This window comes from Hevea brasiliensis, chromosome 3, assembly GCF_030052815.1.
Source record: "Hevea brasiliensis isolate MT/VB/25A 57/8 chromosome 3, ASM3005281v1, whole genome shotgun sequence".
NCBI lineage: Eukaryota > Viridiplantae > Streptophyta > Magnoliopsida > Malpighiales > Euphorbiaceae > Hevea > Hevea brasiliensis.
The window spans coordinates 7972018-7977787 of record NC_079495.1 but is presented as its reverse complement, the minus strand read 5'-3'; positions in this window follow the sequence as shown (position 1 = coordinate 7977787).

The following is a 5770-nucleotide window of genomic DNA, read 5'->3' as shown; positions in this document are numbered from 1 at the left end:
AAGTCACTAAATGTGACTGTCTTTTTATAAAGTAGGTATTTGCTAGTATTAGGTCATATGCCATAGCAAAATCCAGGATGCTTTTTCTCGCCTTATTTCGACTTCCAAAACTAAAACCTCCATGAACATTCTCATAACCTTGTCTATCACCTCCTACATGTCCATTCAAATCTCCACCAATGAAAACATTCTCTTCATTTGGTATGCTTTGCATTAAATCATCCATATCTTCCCAAAATCTTTGTTTACTCTCACTTTATAGTCCTATTTATGGGGCATAAGCACTAACTATATTTATTGTTTCTCTTTTTGGTACTATCTTTACTAGCATAATTTTATCTCCTACTCTTTTTACAGCTATTACTGCGTCTTTCAATGTCTTGTCTATGATTATGCCCACTCCGTTCTTATTTCTCTCTTTTTCGATAAACCACAGTTTGTACCCTGAATTACCCACTTACTTACTTTTCTCTCCTACCCATTTAGTCTCCTGAATGCAAGTAATATTCACCCTTCTCCTTTCCAAGGTATCCACAAGCTCCATTAATTTTCCTATATGTAATCCAACATTCCAAGTACCAACCCTGATCCTCCTCCTAACCTGCTCCTTCCTAATTAGTCTCTTTTTATGATATCTTCTATTGTTTTCTATGTCTATCTTGTATTTTGTTCCACTATCTGTTCTACTATCTGTCCTATGGACTAACTTCTTTACCCACACCCATCCATGATGTAGGAACCCTTGCTCACTTAACACCACACCCGGGCGCCGGCATGGCGTGTCGCTTTCGGTGAACGCCCTATACCCTTGCATATTTCTCACTACACCTGGGCTCCAATGTAGCGCGTCGTTAGTAGAGGACGCCCCAACGTTTATATCATTTGAATCCATATCATAAGGTGTGACGAAATTTTTACGCTGGTTGTCACCTACCGCAACCCTCCTCCTCTATCCAGCCTTGGGACTGACTAAGCGCAAACTACTTAGGCGGAGTTTATCATTGAAATCAAATAGATAAAAATGAATCTTGCATGATGCATGTGACCCTAGGTAAAAAATCTTTGATTCAATGATATAAACTTGTATTTTTCACGCTTCCGCTCCTTCAATTGGTATCAGAGCCACTATGTTTGCCATTTAGATTGTTGATTATATGATTTAATTGTGTGATTTGATCATGAGATAATTGTTTCATTATTGGTTGGACCAACAAAGGTAGCGGCTTGATGAACTACACCACCATGTGCATGGTTTGATTCATTCAACCATGCGCATGGCTGTTTGGGTATGTTTGCGAGCTTTGTTCCAAGGCCCATAATTAGGTCATGACTAATTAAACTGTTTAATTAGGTGTTTTAATCACATAATTAAATTTTGATTCAGATATGAATTTTAAAAATTGTTTGAATGTGATTCAAATCTGAATTTTAAAAGTTGTTTAAATGTGATTCAAATATAAATTTTTAAAGTTATTTAAATCATATTCAAATCTGAATTTTTAAAGTTATTTGAATGTGATTCAAATCTGAATTTTAAAAGTTGTTTGAATGTGATTCAAATCTGAATTTTTAAAGTTGTTTGAATGTGATTCAAATTTGAATTTTTAAATTTGTTTGAAAGTGATTCAAATCTGAATTTTTAAATTTGTTTGAATCATATTCAAATCTGGATTTTTAAGTTGAATATGAGATATTCAATTTAATTTAAGTATGTATGTTTTATTTAATTGTTAAATAGTGATATGCATGATGGATGATCATGGACCATAAAAGACCAATGTGATTGGATTTATTTCTTTTATGTTTCTTTGGGATTGTAAATTAATTAATTTATTTTAATTTATTATGGGCATGTATTATTAAGTTTGTTATAATTTTTGGGTTGTAATTTCATTTATTTAAATTTTTGTAAATTCGCCTTAGTATTCCAAGGATTACTATGTAATATTGGATTGCAAGAAGTTCAAGGAGGTCAAGAGCATTGGTGGAACCAGTGGGAGGAATTCAAGATCAAGTGTTGATTATGTACTCCTTCAGCAACTCTTGTAAAATGAATGAATGAAATGCACCTAGGAATGCCCTGATTCAATTCTTGGTGGCTCAGAATTGAATCCCTTAGAAAGTCCATGATCATACCATATTTACTGCTTATCCATGAATGCATGAGATGTATGAGAATGTATGCAATTATATGATATATGCATGCTAAATGGATAATGTGCAAAGTGAGACCTTAATAGTAATTAGGATGACCATAAAATCTTCCAAACAAATGATTAAGTTGAAAATGCTATAATTAAAGTAGTTATAACATGGGCCCTCCATTGGGGCAATTATTTTAAGAAATTTTAAATAGTTGCATATGATGCAATTAATTTAAGAGATTTTCTTAAGAATAATTGTTAAGCATGAGATGTTGTAAATATGTAAATGGTTTGGTGGCCGATATTGGATGTGCCTAAGGACATTAAAATTATTTGCATAATTACTGGCTCAATGGTATCAACTTAACTAATGCAAGATAAGTCAAAAATGGATGTACCTGAGATTTTGAGCATTAGGGGCTAGGTAAAGGATTGAACCTCACATGAGATGTGATGGGCAAGGAGTTGCTCACTTATAGTTTATTGTAATTCCAATAACGGATGTACCTGAGGATGATCAATAGAATTATAAGAATTCAATCACCCACTAGAAATTCATCCAACTAAGATTTTCGTTTTCTACTTTGGAAGTGTAGGATTCGCTAAGTTAGTGGGAGGACCAATTTGATTAAAAGACCATAATCATTTTGGTTAATTACTTGATACATTTACTAATTAATCTGGTTATTTTCTGCAGTTAATTTTCTGATAATAATGAGCACAGAACAACCACCACCATCCAATATCCTTGCAAGTATACTTGATCGCAATAGGTTGACAGGACCTAATCTCTCTGATTGGCTAAGAAATTTGAAACTTGTCCTGAACCTTGAACATATAGGATATGTTCTAGATTCAAATGTTCCTGGTCCCTTACCTCCAGAGGCTACTCAAGAGGAATATGAAACTTTAGACAAGAAGGAGCATGATATGAGAGCTAAGTGTTACATGCTTGCTTTCATGAGTAATGAGTTACAGAAGAAGCATGAGAACATGCAGAGTGCGAGTGAGATCCTCCTTCACCTACAAGAGTTGTATGGTGAGCACAGTAGGAATGCTAGGTATGAGATATCTAGGCAGCTGTTCCGCATGAGGATGTCTGAGGTATAGAATGTTGGGGATCATGTCCACAAGATGATTTGGCTGATTGAGCAGTTGGAACATCTTGATTTCAACATGGATTTCCAACTACAGACGGATTTGATCCTTCAGTCCCTTCCTGAGTCTTTTGGGAATTTTGTGACAAATTTCCATATGAATAAATAGGAATGCACCTTAGCTGGTTTACTCAATATGCTGGTTATTGCCCAAAAGAATATGCTGGGCAATAAAGGAAAAGAGGTAGCTTTGATTGCATCTTCTTCAACTGAAAAGTCCAACAAAAAGAAGAGCAATAAGAAAAAGAAACCTCAGATTCCTGGTCCTTCCAAGAAAATAACTAAACAGAAAGGGAAGACTAAAGCTGATGGAGGCAAAGGAAAGTGTTTCCACTGCCAGAAGGATGGGCACTGGAAAAGGAACTGCCTAGAGTATCTCGCTTCTCTGAAGGACAAGAAGGATAAACCTTCAGAAGGTATGTTCATATCTTGTTATTTAGATTCTGATGATACTCATAGTTCATCTACAGCTTGGATTTTAGATATTGGTGCCAGTTCTCACATTTCTAATGATATGCATGAACTAGCAAATAGTAGCAGCTTGCGTTCTCAAGATGTTAGAGTCCAGATTGGCAATGGTTCAATTGTTGAAACTTTTGCCATAGGATCTAAATCTTTTTACATGTTTGGACATGTTTTGTGTTTGGATAATATTTTATATGTACCTGATGCTTTTAAGAACATTATTTCTATATCTAGTTTGACTAGAAATGGCTATGAATTTCAATTCACAGATGATGTTTGCAATATTTATTTTGGAAATAAATATGTTAGTTCGGGTTATATGAATGAAGGTATTTATTATTTAGATAATAATGACAAACACAAAATGAATGCAAGTGATCTAAATGAATGCAATGCCATGGTGAAAACCAACTCAAGTTCAAAATATATTTAACACTTAAGGTTATGTCATGCTGCAGAAGATAGGATTGCAAAACTGGAGAAAATAGGGATTCTATCCTCATTGGGCTCTGAGCCTACTCCAACTTGTGAATCTTGCCTTCAGGGCAAAATGACTAGATCACCCTTTGTGGGACAAGGGCTAAGGGCTGAAAATATTTTGGAGCTAATACATAGTAATGTATGTGGTCCATTTAAGGAAATGGCTAGAGGCAGTTTTCATTACTTTATTACCTTTACTGATGATAAATCAAGGTTTGAGTATTTGTATTTGATGAAATACAAACATGAATCTTTTGAAAAGTTCAAAGAATTTAAATCTGAAGTAGAAAATCAAACAGGAAAGAGTATTAAAGCTATTCGATCAGATCGTGGAGGGGAATATTTGAGTACTGAATTTGATGAATACTTGAGAGAGTATGGCATTGTTTCCCAGCTGACTACTCCTGGAACGCCACAGCTGAATGGTGTATCTGAAAGGAGAAATCGTACCCTATTAGATATGGTACGTAATATGATGAGCTATACTGATATGCCAATCTCCTTTTGGGGATTTGCATTAGAATCAGCTCTATATATTCTGAATAGGATTCCATCAAAATCAGTTTCTTCCACACCTTATGAGATATGGCATGGAAGAAAACCAAGTCTTAAGCATGTTAAGATTTGGGGTTGTCCAGCTTATATCAAAAAGCTGAACACTGATAAATTGGAAACCAGATCAGAAAAGGGTCGATTTGTTGGATATCCAAAAGATAGTTTTGGATATTATTTTTATTTGCCTACATCACAAAAGGTTGTGGTGAGTAAAGATGCCACATTTCTTGAACAACAATTTGTTCAAGAAGGAGGCAAAGGAAGGCAAATAGAGTTGGAATTAGAGAATTCTGACCAACCAACAAATCAGATGGATATAGATCCATCTAGTCAACCTACACCCGTTGATGAAACATCTACAGCTATTCCTCATAGAACAACCAGGGTATCTCACCCACCAGTGAGATATGGTTTTCTTCATGAAGAAGAACAAGAGTTGTCTACTCATGAAGAAGTAGATCATGGAGATGATCCACTTACCTATGAAGAAGCTATATCAGATATAGATTCTTCAAAATGGATTGATGCTATGAAATCTGAAATTGATTCCATGTATAAAATCTAAAATTGATTCCATGTATAAGAATCAAGTTTGGGATTTTGTTGACCCACCTGAAGGTATTGTACCTATAGGGAACAAATGGGTTTTCAAGAAGAAAATTGGTTATGATGGAAAGATAGAGACCTATAAGGCAAGGCTAGTAGCGAAAGGGTTTTGGCCAAAGGCAAGGAATCGACTATGAGGAGACTTTTTTGCCTGTTGCCATGCTTAAATCAATTATGATTCTATTAGTAATAGCTGCATACTATGATTATGAAATTTGGCAGATGGATGTCAAAACAGCTTTTCTCAATGGATACATTGAAGAAAACATTTTCATGGAACAACCTAGGGGTTTTGAATCCCAAGATGGTTCCAAGTTATGCAAGCTAAAGTGATCCATTTATGAGTTGAAGCAAGCTTCGAGG